At 47.0% G+C, this 16,261-nt stretch overlaps 1 protein-coding gene across 5 annotated transcripts in view; it reads left to right on the plus strand.

Annotated features, from left to right (window-relative positions):
* The window catches only part of LOC135054976 (centromere protein Q-like), a 156,965-nt gene that overhangs the window by 59,842 nt on the left and 80,862 nt on the right, over positions 1-16,261 (plus strand). Inside the window, exon 2 of one of the 5 annotated variants that reach the window (XM_063958498.1) lies at positions 5,382-5,470. The exons of the other annotated variants lie outside the window; for them this stretch is intronic. The gene's annotated coding sequence lies outside the window, so the exon portion shown is untranslated. The remainder of the gene's footprint in view (positions 1-5,381; positions 5,471-16,261) is intronic. 5 annotated transcript variants of the gene reach the window in all.

The raw sequence follows: 16,261 nt of genomic DNA on the forward strand, positions 1-16,261 counted from the left end.
GATTCAGGAATCAAAGGAGAATGTTTCTCTCCTCTCTTGATTTTCCTGTTGAAGCAGAGTTGCAAGCCCCTGGAGCGGTGCCCGATGCCCTGGGTCCTGGAGCGGTGCCCGATGCCCTGGGTCCTGGAGCGGTACCCAATGCCCAGGGTCCTGGAGCGGTACCCGATGCCCAGGGTCCTGGAGCGGTACCCGATGCCCAGGGTCCTGGAGCGGTACCCGATGCCCAGGGTCCTGGAGCGGTACCCGATGCCCAGGGTCCTGGAGCGGTACCCGATGCCCAGGGTCCTGGAGCGGTAACCGATGCCCAGGGTCCTGGAGCGGTACCCGATGCCCAGGGTCCTGGAGCGGTACCCGATGCCCAGAGTCCTGGAGCGGTACCCGATGCCCAGAGTCCTGGAGCGGTACCCGATGCCCAGAGTCCTGGAGCGGTACCCGATGCCCAGAGTCCTGGAGCGGTACCCGATGCCCAGAGTTATAGAGGGACATCAAATATTATAGCTCAGGTGTCAATACTAGAAGGGGTCTCAGAAGCTGTTACCCCAGGTAGAGACTTGAAAAGCGCAACTCCAGAGAAGGTGTCTAAAACCATAGTTCTAGAAGGGAACTCGAGAAGCAAAACCCCAGAAGGGATCTTTGAAGTAATATCCCCAAGTTTGGTCTCGAGAGACAAAGCCCCAAAGAAGGGTCTAGAAGTCGCTTCCCCATGAAAGGACTCAAGAGGCATTGCGTTAGTGGAGGTTCTGAAGGTTATAGCTTCAGCAAAAGTCCCGGAAGTCATTGTCCCGGGAGAAGTTTCGATAATTATCGACTCAGAGAGGGAGGCCGACGGCTCGTTCCCAGAGAGGGAGGCCGACGGCTCGTTCCCAGAGAGGGAGGCCGACGGCTCGTTCCCAGAGAGGGAGGCCGACGGCTCGTTCCCAGAGAGGGAGGCCGACGGCTCGTTCCCAGAGAGGGAGGCCGACGGCTCGTTCCCAGAGAGGGAGGCCGACGGCTCGTTCCCAGTAAAAGAATCCGAGGTGCTGACCCCAGCTCGGTTCCCGAAGGCCACTGCCCCAGCGGGGTTCCCGAAGGCCACTGCCCCAGCGGGGTTCCCGAAGGCCACTGCCCCAGCGGGGTTCCCGAAGGCCACTGCCCCAGCGGGGTTCCCGAAGGCCACTGCCCCAGCGGGGTTCCCGAAGGCCACTGCCCCGGGTGGGGTTCCAGAAAGTCACTGCCCCGGGTGGGGTTCCAGAAAGTCACTGCCCCGGGTGGGGTTCCAGAAAGTCACTGCCCCGGGTGGGGTTCAGAAAGTCACTGCCCCGGGTGGGGTTCAGAAAGTCACTGCCCCGGGTGGGGTTCAGAAAGTCACTGCCCCGGGTGGGGTTCAGAAAGTCACTGCCCCGGGTGGGGTTCAGAAAGTCACTGCCCCGGGTGGGGTTCAGAAAGTCTCAGCCTCGAGTAAGGTCAATAGTGACCAGGTCCTAGCAAAGCACTCTAGTCAGTCAGATGGGAAGGAAGCAGATCCTGACTCTCAACATCTATAATCTTCGATGGGTTCTTAGTCCAATTTTTGGCGCTTTACAAACACTATTACACCATTTTGTTGTCTAGACCATTTCTGGGCATCACGTCAGAGAACCTTGTGCTCTATCTGATATATTCCTTTAGAGGAGAGCCTTTTGAGTGGGCGACCAGCCTAATGAAAACTGAAGATCCCATTCTTCTGGATCCCCCAGCATTCAGTGATGCAGTTATTAAAAGATATGGTTCCAAAGAAATTGGTTCAGGTTCCTCTAGGTCACCCATCTTATTTGCTGAGTCCACTGTATACTGTAAACTCTGCACAAAAATCTCAGCCCATTGCTTTGACTACAGGATGTGCTTTTCTGTCTTCTTCTAAGAGTAGTACTTTGCCTGAAAGTTCAGCTCCCAAGGAAACCAATCTCTGATTTGAACCCAGCCTTACTGGGAGGTACCATCAGTTCAGACAATGTTTGGGGAATTACCTTGGTCAGACCTCAAGAACTTTGTAAAACTAAGAAGAAGAAAAATAAATAATTATTGACTCTTGCCTTGATATAAAAAAAAAAGAAAGATTTTTTTTCCTTGTCTTGTGTCCAGTGGCCACCGTCAAGGGGGGAACACCGTTACAAGCTGTTGCCACAGCTTGTTTCTGTTAGACCAGTGTGTCAGGTTTTTTTTTTTTTGTATCCCTTGTTTTGGAAAGTCTGAATTTTGGAGTCCTTTGACCCCTCCTCAAGGGGGGGCTACTGTTATGAGCCACGGCTGTGGCTCATTCCTGTTTTGCATTTTGGTTATGTATTTTATGTTATACTTCTGTTTATGTTCCCCGTGGGTGTCATGGGGTGTTCGGAGCTCACCCTTAAGGAGAGGGTAGTGTTATGAACCACAGGTAGTGGTTCATTCCTATTCTATGTTTATAGTTGTCTTGCAGGCCAGGATTTCCCGTTGCTGTGGTTTTTAGAAGACTCTTGTTTGCTGCCGGTGGTGAGTCTGTGTGATTGCAGCTTGTTCCCTTGTGTTCAGCCTCACCTGTCTGTTGATTGCACCTCTCAGTTGTGCAGCAGGGCAGCTGCACAACATAATTAATTAAGACTCTCCGTTATATTATGGCTCAGTGCAATTCACAGGGGCTGGTGATATTTCCAAGGTTCCAGAGTTCTTGAGTTCTGAGTTAGTCCCTGCCAGTTCCTGAAGCTCCTGTCTAGCAGTGTCTGTCTAGCTGCTTCCTGTGTCGCTTCCAGTGTCGCTTCCAGTGTCGGTTCCAGTGTCCTGCCGTGAAGCATTCCTGTCCAGCAGTCCTGTGGCTTTGTCTGTGCTTGGTCGAGTATCTGGCTTCTTGGTGTCCACCGGTCTGTCGTTTGGGATTCTGCCTGTCCTCCAGTTCTGAGAGTCTGTGTCGGCTACATTGGGGGTTCCTGTCCGTTTGCCAGTATTTGTACCGGTTCCGTGAGTAGCGGCTTTGCCGCGTCCGTCGGCCTAGGCAGCAGTATTCTTTGGTTATAATTTGTTTCTGGTGTTTTGCAGAGGGTTCTGCTTGTGCTGTCACCGCCGGTACACAACGGTATTGTGTCGGCGAGTGGACAAGCATTTCCTTTGTTGTTCTATTCCTTTGGCGGCGTGCCGCACATATATTTAGGTTTAGGGTTGTTAGTAGCCCCTAGCCTTCTGTTTGTTTTAGTTTAGGTCCCCTTGTTATTATCCTGTCTCGGTTCACGCCTTGTCTCAATCTAAGACCTGGGGGCATCGGAGTTGGGCAGACCTAATCCGCCCTTCAAACGCGGCTGCCGTGGGCCCAAGAAACCATAGTCACTCAGGCGTGAACTGACCACACGGGTGAAACAATGGAGGTAGGGTGCTAGGGGCTATTTCCACACAACACCTGATTTCAGCGTCACGTTCTGGTGCTCAGGACTCACTACGCAACATCTCCCTTGTTCTGAGCACCAGGAACCTAACACCAGCATCCTCTAGGACGTAAGAGAAAATAGTATTTTAATTACCTACCGGTAAATCCTTTCTCGTAGTCTGTAGAGCAGGCTTTTTCAACCAGTGTGCCGTGGCACACTAGTGTGCCGTGGAGCCAGAGCAGCTTCCTGCACCTTCAGAGTGAACTGTTGGCTCGGGCTCTTCTTAGAGGATCAGTCATGCTCCGACCGTGACCTATGCCTTGAAGACGCGGCGGTGTGATATCATAGGTCACAGATGCTGCGTCTCACCACCCAGCCAGCCGACCCACCTGCATACACATCTACCAGTTCCTGCCTGCATGCACGGCTTTCCTTGCCCACTCGCATCCACACCTGTCCGACCACCCGCTGCTTAGTATTCGCAGCGCTCCACTATGAACAACCCCCGCCACTGAGAGACAGGGAGGAGGACAGTTGACCGGCAGGGGCTAATATTTGTTATTTTATTTCTCCTGTGAGGAACAATAGGATTTATGTCGGGAGAATAAGGATTTATGGATTTATGGGGGGAATAATATGAATAATTGTGGGGAGCAATGTGATTGATTTATGTGGGGAGCAATAGAATTTATGTAGGGAGCAACATGATTTATGTGGGGAGCAATGTGATTGTTTTTTCTGTGTAGGCCAATATATGTGTGGGGTTTTTTTTACTGTGAGGGCCAATGTCTGTTTTTTGTTTTGTTTTTTCTGTGGGGAACTGATGGTGTGCCTTGGCAATTTTAAAATATTGTTTGGTGTGTCGCAAGTAAAAAAAAAGGTTGAAAATCAACGCTGTAGAGGATGCTGGGCGCCCGCTCAGCGCTCAGTTTTCCTGCTGTGGTTACTTGGTCAGTACTGCTTTGTTCTTAGTTAAGTACTGTGTTATTACTTGGTTCAGTAATGTTATTCAGCTGTTGCTGAGTTTTCCGGCTTGGTTGCCGGGTTTGCCTTGTTTGTGTGAGCTGGTATGAATCTTGCCACTGTCTGTGTAATTCCTTCTCTCGAAGTATGTTGTCTCCTCCGGCACAGTTTCTAGACTGGGTCTGGTAGGAGGGGCATAGAGGGAGGAACCAGCCCACACTGTTAAACTCTTAAAGTGCCAATGGATCCTGGTGGACCCGTCTATACCCCATGGTACTAATATGGACCCCAGCATCCTCTACGGACTACGAGAAGAGGATTTACCGGTAGGTACCAAAATCCTATTAACTTTTCTCTTACGTCCTAGAGGATGCTGGGGACTCCGTAAGGACCATGGGGTAAAGACGGGCTCCGCATGAGATAGGGCACCTAAAAAGAACTTTGACTATGGGTGTGCACTGGCTCCTCCCTCTATGCCCCTCCTCCAGACCTCAGTTAGATCTTGTGCCCAGAGGAGAATAGGTGCACTGCAGAGAGCTCTCCAGAGTTTTCTGTGGAAAAATAATTTTGTTAGGTTTTTTATTTTCAGGGAGTCCTGTTGGCAACAGGCTCCCTGCATCGTGGAACCGAGGAGAGAGAAGCAGAGCTGGCTTGTCAAGTTGGGCACTGCTTCTAAGGCTACTGGACACCATTAGCTCCAGAGGGAGTCGGAACACAGGTCTCACCTGGGGTTCGTCCCGGAGCCGCGCCGCCATCCTGGTGACAGATGCCGAAGATAGAAGCCGGGTGAGTATGAGAAGGCAGAAGACATCAGATCTTCATGAGGTAAGGGCCATTGCTCCCATTCACACACACACAGCAGCACGGCAGGGTGCAGGGCGCAGGTGGGGGGGGCACCCTGGGCAGCAATAAACCTCACATTTGGGCACTGACAAGGTAGATTAGCCTGCTGGGCAGTAATTCTACGATCCCCCGCCATTTTCTATAAAAAAATCACTGGGACCGAAGCCCGCCGTCGGGTGGGCGGAGCTTGATCCCCAGCACTAACCAGCGCCATTTTCTCCACAGAAGCTGCATGAGGAAAACGCTGGCTCCCTGGTCTCTCCCCTGCTGAACATTCAGGCTGGAAAAAAGAGGAGGGGGGCATTTTGAGCGCAGTGAGTGGGAATCTGGTCATTATATATATATATATATATATATATATATATATATATATATATATATATATATATATATATATATATATATATATAAAATCTTACCTTAAATTGCTACCTCACCCAGTGAAAAGCAGGCAGTGTCTGACGTGCATCCACGGCCGCCGCCGGACCGGAAGCGAGGCGCAGCTCACGTCAGCATTACCCACAACGGCATGTCCGCGCTTCAGCTGTGCGGCGCATGCTTGTGACATCACCATCACCATAACAACCACAATGTACACAACAACATCACTGAAAGAGAAAGTAACATAGCGTATAGTATAATCATATCTGCAGGGTATACTCATGCATGTATCTACATTCCTGCTTTGATTGAGAGCATCAGGCAATAATTATTGTATGGTTCTAAATATATTATGCCAGCACAAACAATTTAATGAGGTTTCATATGAACATAGACCACGTGATTGTTTCATTAAGTCCTCGAGGACTAACTGTTTCCAATCTATGTATCCATTCTGTTTCACGTTTAAGTAGAAGTCGATTACGATCACCACCTCTGCGTAAGGGGGGGATGTGATCGATCATTCTATACTTTAGGCTTGATATACTGTGTCTATTTACTAGAAAGTGTCGGGCAACTGGTTGTTCGCTCTTACCACTATTAATGGCCGCTCTAATTGCCGACCGATGTGCCGACATTCTCTCTTTAAATTTGCATTGGGTCTTCCCAATGTAAGAAAGTCCGCAAGGACAGATAATCTGATACACCACATATGTACTATTACAGGTGAGATGGTGTCTGATTTGGTACATCCTAATGGAATGTGGGTGTGGGAACTTATCCCCCGGAATCATGAAGCTGCATGTAGCACATGTACATCTGAAACATCCCCATTTTTTATTAGCTAAAAAGTGAGTGGCTTTATTGGGGTCACTAATATCAGTACGAACAAGTAAGTCCCTAAGATTTTTCTCGCGGGTATAACATGGCATTATCATCTGTTGTCCTAAATGAAGGGACCTATCTGATTGTACGATTGGCCATCTGTTCTTAGTAATTTTTTTGATATCAGGGGATAAATCATTGTATCTACTTACAAACGGGAATCTATCAGATGACATTCCCTTTACCTTTTTCTGTAATAGAGTGGACCTGTCAAGTTTAAGAACCTTATCTTTGATATTACATAAATTCCTGTAATCATAGCCGCGCTCCACAAATTTCTGTACCATTTCATCAAGTTGCCTACACGCCTCATCTGGATCAGAGTTAATTCTACGTGTTCTTATCATCTGAGAGTAAGGTAAACCTAATTTAAGTTCACGTGGGTGGTTACTGTTGATATGTAAAATAGTGTTGCGGTCTGTAGGTTTATTAAATACAGATGTAGTCAATCCTTCTGGAGTTACTGTAATCTGAACATCCAGAAAGTGAATCTGTGATTGACTCATCTCTACTGTAAGTTTTACTGGGCAGTCAGAATCATTGTGCAGATTGATTAATGATCTGAAATTGTTTTGTGCTGGCATAATATATTTAGAACCATACAATAATTATTGCCTGATGCTCTCAATCAAAGCAGGAATGTAGATACATGCATGAGTATACCCTGCAGATATGATTATACTATACGCTATGTTACTTTCTCTTTCAGTGATGTTGTTGTGTACATTGTGGTTGTTATGGTGATGGTGATGTCACAAGCATGCGCCGCACAGCTGAAGCGCGGACATGCCGTTGTGGGTAATGCTGACGTGAGCTGCGCCTCGCTTCCGGTCCGGCGGCGGCCGTGGATGCACGTCAGACACTGCCTGCTTTTCACTGGGTGAGGTAGCAATTTAAGGTAAGATTTTGTTTGTTTGTATTTTATATCCTGAAGACGGTAATACACCGAAACGTTGATATACAACTTTCCTGAGTCTGTCATTTTTTCCTGAGTGCCGCACCTGCTTGTTGTGTACATACTGCTGGGGATACCAGCATGTGAGGGCACCAGGATACGCTATATCATTATGGATCCAGTGAGTGCCAGCTACTATGTATGTGATAGAGATATATATATATATATATATATATATATATATATATATATATATATATATATATATATATATTTCAATCTGTATACCGGCGGCACTCAATCGGGACTTGTACAGCAGATAAGAAAGGAAGAGACCAAGCTCTTATCTCTTGTTAACGTTTCAGATTTATATCTTTCGTCAGAACAGTATAAACATTGTAATACACATACCTTTATATCCTCCACCATCACCCGTGCATTGCGTCCCTGGCTCGGCCACGCCGGCGGGGGACGGATGACGTCATCAAGCTGCACCACTCGTCCGATCGCTCCTCCCCGTCGACGTCCCGGTCACCATGGGAACCAACTATAACAATAAAACATGTGATATTAACTTATAGTACATCCCAAGCAAATCCATTGGTTACCAGATATCCAATTGCATATAAACAAAAGTGGCAAAATATTCATAACTCATATAGACCAATCTTCTATAACTAGCTAATGCTGTCTTTTAATCAGTGAAACAATTTAAACTGAACTGCTCATTTAGCCCACCCGGGGCAACAGTGTTTAAGCGGTGTATCCACCTAGCTTCCCGTTGCAATAATAACCTATTTCTATCACCTCCCCGAATGTTTTTAGGTTGTTGGTCTATAATTTTATATTTAAGGGTCGCCAACCCTTGCCTGAACTTGGCGAAATGCCTGGCCACTGGTTGTGCCTGGCTCTGCCCCTCAATCGCCGCACGGATGGCAGACCTATGCATGGCCATTCTCTCACGAAATTGTCGTGTGGTTTTACCCACATAAAAAAGCCCACAAGGGCATCTTATAAAATAAATCACATGGGTGCAAGTACAAGTCAATATTTTATCTATTTTTATAAATTTCCCAGTCTGAGGATGTGAAAACCAAGGGCCCACCTCCATATAGCTGCACGTTGTGCAGCCCACACATCTATAACACCCCGGTTTTTTAGTCAAAAATGTAGATTTCTGGATAGGTTTGAATGTAGATATATCATTGTGTACCAAGTAATCCTTCAGGTTCCTGTTCTTAGTATAACTAGGCAATAGGGACATGTCCCTGAAGGTACTTGTTTCACTATCTGATGCGATAATAGACCACGCCTCCCTCGTGTGTTTAGAGATCTCCCCACTAATAGTCGAGTATCTCTGAACAAAGGGGATTTTGTTTTGCATCTTATCTGCCTTGGCATTCGATTTTTGGAGTAAATCCTTTCTGTCTAGACTTAACACCTTTGCTTTAGTTTTCATTAGTTCATCCCAATTATATCCCCTCAATTGGAAATTACGGGCCATACCATCTATCTCTAACTCTGTATTCACAATATTATCGGAGATTCTGTGAGCCCTTAAGAACTGGGAGTATGGTAAACTGTATTTGATTGTAGCAGGGTGAAAGCTAGACGCCTGCAAAAGGGTATTTTTATCTGTTGGTTTTTTATAGAGCCCAGTATGTAACCGTCCCTCTGACAGAGTAATTTGGACATCCAAATAATTCACGTGTACCTCACTGATTGTAGCAGTGAATTTAATGTTTGCATCTCTTTGATTGATCTCTAAGATCAATTGATTAAGGGATTTCCTGGTCCCAGACCACATAAGAAGCAGGTCATCTATGTAGCGAACAAAGAATATTATTTTTTTTAGCGCTACTTGGGTTGGAGAAGAATAATTATTTTTCTATTTCGAACATAAAGCAGTTCGCAAATGCCGGGGATACACAACTACCCATTGCGCACCCCTGCAGTTGTTCGAACCACCTGCTGTCGAACAAGAAATAATTATGTGTCAGGGTCAGTCTCAACAATTCCAGAAAGAATTGTAAATCCGGGCCCTGATATGCAGAGCTGCTAGATAACAGACGTCTGGCTGCCTCTATACCTCTCTCGTGTGGGATGTTCGTATAGAGGCTGACCACATCCAAGGTGCACAATATAGTGTCAGCAGGAAGATCTGGTAATGACTGCAATTTAGTAATTAATGAAGTGGTGTCCTTAAGGTACGTAGACTGTGCCTGAATCACAGGCTGAAAATAAAAATCTAAATATTGTGACACCTTATAAAACACCGAATTGCGGGCTGAAATGATAGGACGACCCGGTGGCTCCATCGCATCTTTATGAATTTTTGGTATTGTATAAAAGATGGGTGCCACCGGGAAGTCCTGAATCAGTGCCTCCCGCAGTGCTCCAGAAATTAAACCCTCCTGTACTGCTTCCTCTAACCTGTTTTTAAGTTCACAATTATACATGTCCGTTGGATCTGCCAACAAACTTCTATATACCGAAGTATCTAGTAATTGTTTGTAAGCTTCCTTTTTATATTGGCATAAATTCTGTACAACAATACCGCCCCCCTTGTCGGCGGGGCGTATAACTATGCTCTGATCTTTGCTCAAATTATTCAAAGCTTCTCTTTCCCCTTTTGATAAATTAGACCTCTGCTTTTGATGGAATTTAGCTGATTCCCCTACTTTTGAGTCTAAGACTCTGGCAAAACATTTGAGTGAAGTATTAGATGTAACAGGATCAAAGTTCGAGCGTTTCTTCAGTGAGCTAGGTATGTCCGACCTCTTGACTAGCTGTGGTTGTGTTGAAAAGTGTTCTTTCAGCCGCAGCCTTCTATTGACGTTGTAAGAATCAATCTTCCACTGGAAATCATTAAAATCAGTAGTTGGTATGAAAGACAGACCTTTACCCAATACTGAGAGTTCATCTGCAGATAACACCCGTCCTGATAGATTAAAAATCACGTTGTTTTCTTCATCTTGGTGGTTGTTTTTTTTGTAGATTCTTTGGTTTTGCTTCCCGCGCCTTGTGCTGAATCAGCTAAATTCCATCAAAAGCAGAGGTCTAATTTATCGAAAGGGGAAAGAGAAGCTTTGAATAATTTGAGCAAAGATCAGAGCATAGTTATACGCCCCGCCGACAAGGGGGGCGGTATTGTTGTACAGAATTTATGCCAATATAAAAAGGAAGCTTACAAACAATTACTAGATACTTCGGTATATAGAAGTTTGTTGGCAGATCCAACGGACATGTATAATTGTGAACTTAAAAACAGGTTAGAGGAAGCAGTACAGGAGGGTTTAATTTCTGGAGCACTGCGGGAGGCACTGATTCAGGCATTCCCGGTGGCACCCATCTTTTATACAATACCAAAAATTCATAAAGATGCGATGGAGCCACCGGGTCGTCCTATCATTTCAGCCCGCAATTCGGTGTTTTATAAGGTGTCACAATATTTAGATTTTTATTTTCAGCCTGTGATTCAGGCACAGTCTACGTACCTTAAGGACACCACTTCATTAATTACTAAATTGCAGTCATTACCAGATCTTCCTGCTGACACTATATTGTGCACCTTGGATGTGGTCAGCCTCTATACGAACATCCCACACGAGAGAGGTATAGAGGCAGCCAGACGTCTGTTATCTAGCAGCTCTGCATATCAGGGCCCGGATTTACAATTCTTTCTGGAATTGTTGAGACTGACCCTGACACATAATTATTTCTTGTTCGACAGCAGGTGGTTCGAACAACTGCAGGGGTGCGCAATGGGTAGTTGTGTATCCCCGGCATTTGCGAACTGCTTTATGTTCGAAATAGAAAAAGAATTATTCTTCTCCAACCCAAGTAGCGCTAAAAGAATAATATTCTTTGTTCGCTACATAGATGACCTGCTTCTTATGTGGTCTGGGACCAGGGAATCCCTTAATCAATTGATCTTAGAGATCAATCAAAGAGATGCAAACATTAAATTCACTGCTACAATCAGTGAGGTACACGTGAATTATTTGGATGTCCAAATTACTCTGTCAGAGGGACGGTTACATACTGGGCTCTATAAAAAACCAACAGATAAAAATACCCTTTTGCAGGCGTCTAGCTTTCACCCTGCTACAATCAAATACAGTTTACCATACTCCCAGTTCTTAAGGGCTCACAGAATCTCCGATAATATTGTGAATACAGAGTTAGAGATAGATGGTATGGCCCGTAATTTCCAATTGAGGGGATATAATTGGGATGAACTAATGAAAACTAAAGCAAAGGTGTTAAGTCTAGACAGAAAGGATTTACTCCAAAAATCGAATGCCAAGGCAGATAAGATGCAAAACAAAATCCCCTTTGTTCAGAGATACTCGACTATTAGTGGGGAGATCTCTAAACACACAAGGGAGGCGTGGTCTATTATCGCATCAGATAGTGAAACAAGTACCTTCAGGGACATGTCCCTATTGCCTAGTTATACTAAGAACAGGAACCTGAAGGATTACTTGGTACACAATGATATATCTACATTCAAACCTATCCAGAAATCTACATTTCTCTGACGTCCTAAGTGGATGCTGGGGACTCCGTCAGGACCATGGGGAATAGCGGCTCCGCAGGAGACAGGGCACAAAATTAAAAGTTTGACCACTAGGTGGTGTGCACTGGCTCCTCCCCCTATGACCCTCCCCCAAGCCTCAGTTAGGTTTTTGTGCCCGGCCGAGAAGGGTGCAATCTAGGTGGCTCTCCTAAAGAGCTGCTTAGAATAAAAGTTTGTTAAGTTTTTTTATTTTCAGTGAGTCCTGCTGGCAACAGGCTCACTGCAACGCGGGACTAAGGGGAGAAGAAGCGAACTCACCTGCGTGCAGGATGGATTGGCTTCTTAGGCTACTGGACACTAGCTCCAGAGGGACGATCACAGGTACAGCCTGGATGGGTCACCGGAGCCGCGCCGCCGGCCCCCTTACAGATGCTGAAGAGAGAAGAGGTCCAGAAATCGGCGGCTGAAGACTTCCCAGTCTTCTTAAGGTAGCGCACAGCACTGCAGCTGTGCGCCATTGCTCTCAGCATACTTCACACCGCGGTCACTGAGGGTGCAGGGCGCTGGGGGGGGCGCCCTGGGCAGCAATGTAATTACCTTTACTGGCTAAAAATACATCACATATAGCCCCTGGGCTATATGGATGTATTTAACCCCTGCCAGGATTACAGAAAAAAACGGGAGAAGAGCCCGCCGTGAAGGGGGCGGGGCCTATCTCCTCCGCACACAGCGCCATTTTTCCCACACAGATCCTCTGGTGGGAAGGCTCCCAGGCTCTCCCCTGCACTGCACTACAGAAACAGGGTTAAAACAGAGAGGGGGGGCATTTTTTGGCGATATTATTATATATTAAGCTGCTATAAGGGAAAACACTTACTATAAGGTTGTCCCTGTATAATTATAGCGCTTTGGTGTGTGTGCTGGCAAACTCTCCCTCTGTCTCCCCAAAGGGCTAGTGGGGTCCTGTCCTCTATCAGAGCATTCCCTGTGTGTGTGCTGTGTGTCGGTACGTGTGTGTCGACAGGTATGAGGACGATGTTGGTGTGGAGGCGGAGCAATTGCCTGTAATGGGATGTCACCCCCTAGGGAGTCGACACCGGAATGGATGGCTTTATTTATGGAATTACGTGATAGTGTCAACACGCTACAAGGTCGGTTGACGATATGAGACGGCCGGCAAACCAATTAGTACCTGTCCAGGCGTCTCAAACACCGTCAGGGGCTTTAAAACGCCCGTTACCTCAGTCGGTCGACACAGACACTGACTCCAGTGTCGACGGTGAAGAAACAAACGTATTTTCCAGTAGGGCCACACGTTACATAATCACGGCAATGAAGGAGGCGTTACATATTTCTGATACTACAAGTACCACAAAAATGGGTATTATGTGGGGTGTGAAAAAACTACCTGTAGTTTTTCCTGAATCAGATGAATTGATTGAAGTGTGTGATGAAGCGTGGGTTACCCCCGATAGGAAGTTGCTAATTTCAGAGAAGTTATTGGCATTATACCCTTTCCCGCCAGAGGTTAGGGCGCGCTGGGAAACACCCTCTAGGGTAGATAAGGCGCTCGCACGCTTATCAAAACAAGTGGCGTTACCGTCTCCTGATACGGCCGCCCTCAAAGATCCAGCTGATAGGAGGCTGGAAAATACTCTAAAAAGTATATACACACATACTGATGTTATACTGCGACCAGCAATCGCCCCAGCATGGATGTGCAGTGCTGGGGGGGTTTGGTCGGAATCTCTGACTGGAAATATTGATACCCTGAATAGCAACAATATTTTATTGACTATAGAGCATTTAAAGGATGCATTTTCTTTATATGCGAGATGCACAGAGGGATATTTGCACTCTGGCATCAAGGGTAAGTGCGCTGTCCATTTCTGCCAGAAGAAGTTTATGGACGCGACAGTGGTCAGGTGATGCGGATTCCAAGCGGCATATGGAAGTTTGCCGTATAAAGGGGAGGATTTATTTGGGGTCGGTCTATCGGACTTGGTGGCCACGGCAACAGCCGGAAAATCCACCTTTTTTACCTCAGGTCATCTCCCAACAGAAAAAGACACCGTCTTTTCAGCCTCAATCCTTTCGTTCTCATAAGAACAAGCGGGCAAAAGGACATTCATATCTGCCCGAGGCAAAGGAAAGGGTAAGAGACTGCAGCAAGCAGCTCCTTCCCAGGAGCAGAAGCACTCCCCCGCTTCTGAAAAGTCCTCAGCATGTCGCTGGGGCCTTACAAGCGCACTCAGGTCCGGTGGGGGGGTCATCTCAAGAATTTCAGCGCGCAGTGGGCTCACTCGCAAGTCGACCCCTGGATCCTGCAGGTAGTATCACAGGGGTACAGTTTGGAATTCGAGACGTCTCTTCCTCGCAGACTCCTGAAGTCTGCTTTACCAACATCTCCCTCCGACAGGGAGACGGTGTTGGAAGCTATTCACAAGCTGTATTCCCAGCAAGTAATAGTCAAGGTACCCCTACTAACAAGGAAAGGGGTATTTTTCCACGCTGTTTGTGGTGCCGAAGCCAGATGGCTCGGTGAGACCTATTCTAAGTCTGAAATCTTTTGAACACTTACATACAAAGGTTCAAGTTCAAGATGAAATCACTCAGAGCAGTGATAGCGAATCTGGAAGAAGGGGACTTTATGGTGTCCTTGGACATCAAGGATGCTTACCTCCATGTCCCAATTTGCCCTTCAAACCAAGGGTACCTCAGGTTCGTGGTACAAAACTGTCACTATCAGTTTCAGACGTTGCCGTTTGGATTGTCCACGGCACCCCGGGTCTTTACCAAGGTAATGGCCGAAATGATGATTCTTCTTCGAAGAAAAGGCGTATTAATTATCCCTTACTTGGACGATCTCCTGATAAGGGCAAGATCCAGAGAACAGTTAGAGGCCGGTGTAGCACTAACCCAAGTAGTGCTGCAACAGCACGGGTGGATTCAAAATTTTCCAAAATCCCAGCTGAGCCCAACGACACGTCTGCTGTTCCTAGGGATGATTCTGGACACAGTTCAGAAAAAGGTTTTTCTCCCGGAGGAGAAAGCCAGGGAGTTATCCGAGCTAGTCAGGAACCTCCTAAAACCAGGAAAAGTGTCAGTGCATCAATGCACAAGAGTCCTGGGTAAATGATGGCTTCTTACGAAGCGATTCCATTCGGCAGATTCCACGCAAGAACCTTTCAGTGGGATCTGCTGGACAAATGGTCCGGATCGCATCTTCAGATGCATCAGCGGATAGCCCCGTCTCCAAGGACAAGGGGGTCTCTTCTGTGGTGGTTGCAGAGTGCTCACCTTTTTGGAGGGCCGCAGATTCGGCATTCAGGACTGGGTCCTGGTGACCACGAATGCCAGCCTGAGAGGCTGGGGAGCAGTCACACAGGGAAGAAATTTCCAGGGAGTGTGGTCAAGCCTGGAGACTTCACTTCACATAAATGTACTGGAGCTAAAGGCAATTTACAATGCTCTAAGCCTGGCAAGACCTCTGCTTCAGGGTCAGCCGGTGTTGATCCAGTAGGGCAACACCACGGCAGTCGCCCACGTAAACAGACAGGGCGACACAAGAAGCAGGAGGGCAATGGCAGAAGCTGCAAGGATTTTTCACTGGGCAGAAAATCATGTGATAGCACTGTCAGCAGTGTTCATTCCGGGAGTGGACAACTGGGAAGCAGACTTCCTCAGCAGACATGATCACCACCCGGGAGAGTGGGGACTTCATCCAGAAGTCTTCCACATGATTGTGAACCGTTGGGAAAAACCAAAGGTGGACATGATGGCGTCCCGCCTCAACAAAAAACTGGACAGGTATTGCGCCAGGTCAAGAGACCCTCAGGCAATAGCTGTGGACGCGTTGGTAACACCATGGGTGTACCAGTCAATGTATGTGTTTCCTCCTCTGCCTCTCATACCCAAGGTACTGAGAATTATAAGGCGAAGGGGAGTAAGAACGATACTCGTGGCTCCGGATTTGCCAAGAAAGACTTGGTACCCGGAACTTCAAGAGATGCGCACGGAGGATCCGTGCACTCTACCTCTAGACTTACCGCGGCTGCGTTTGACGGCATTGCGGTTGAACGTCGGATCCTGAAGGAGAGGGCTCCGACGGAGGAATTTCAACTGGGTCGATTCCTACATTTCCTGCAAACAGGATTGTCTATGGGCCTCAAATTGGGGTCCATTAAGGTTCAAATTTCGGCCCTGTCGATTTTCTTCCAGAAAGAATTGGCTTCAGTTCCTGAAGTCCAAGCTTTTGTCAAAGGAGTACTACATATACAGCCCCGGTTGTGCCTCCAGTGGCACCGTGGGATCTCAATGTAGTTTTGGGATTCCTCAAATCCCATTGGTTTGAGCCACTCAAATCGGTGGATTTGAAATATCTTACATGGAAAGTGACCATGCTACTGGCCCTGGCTTCGG

The sequence above is a fragment of the Pseudophryne corroboree genome, chromosome 3, assembly GCF_028390025.1.
Source record: "Pseudophryne corroboree isolate aPseCor3 chromosome 3, aPseCor3.hap2, whole genome shotgun sequence".
In the NCBI taxonomy this organism is placed as follows: Eukaryota; Metazoa; Chordata; class Amphibia; order Anura; family Myobatrachidae; genus Pseudophryne; species Pseudophryne corroboree.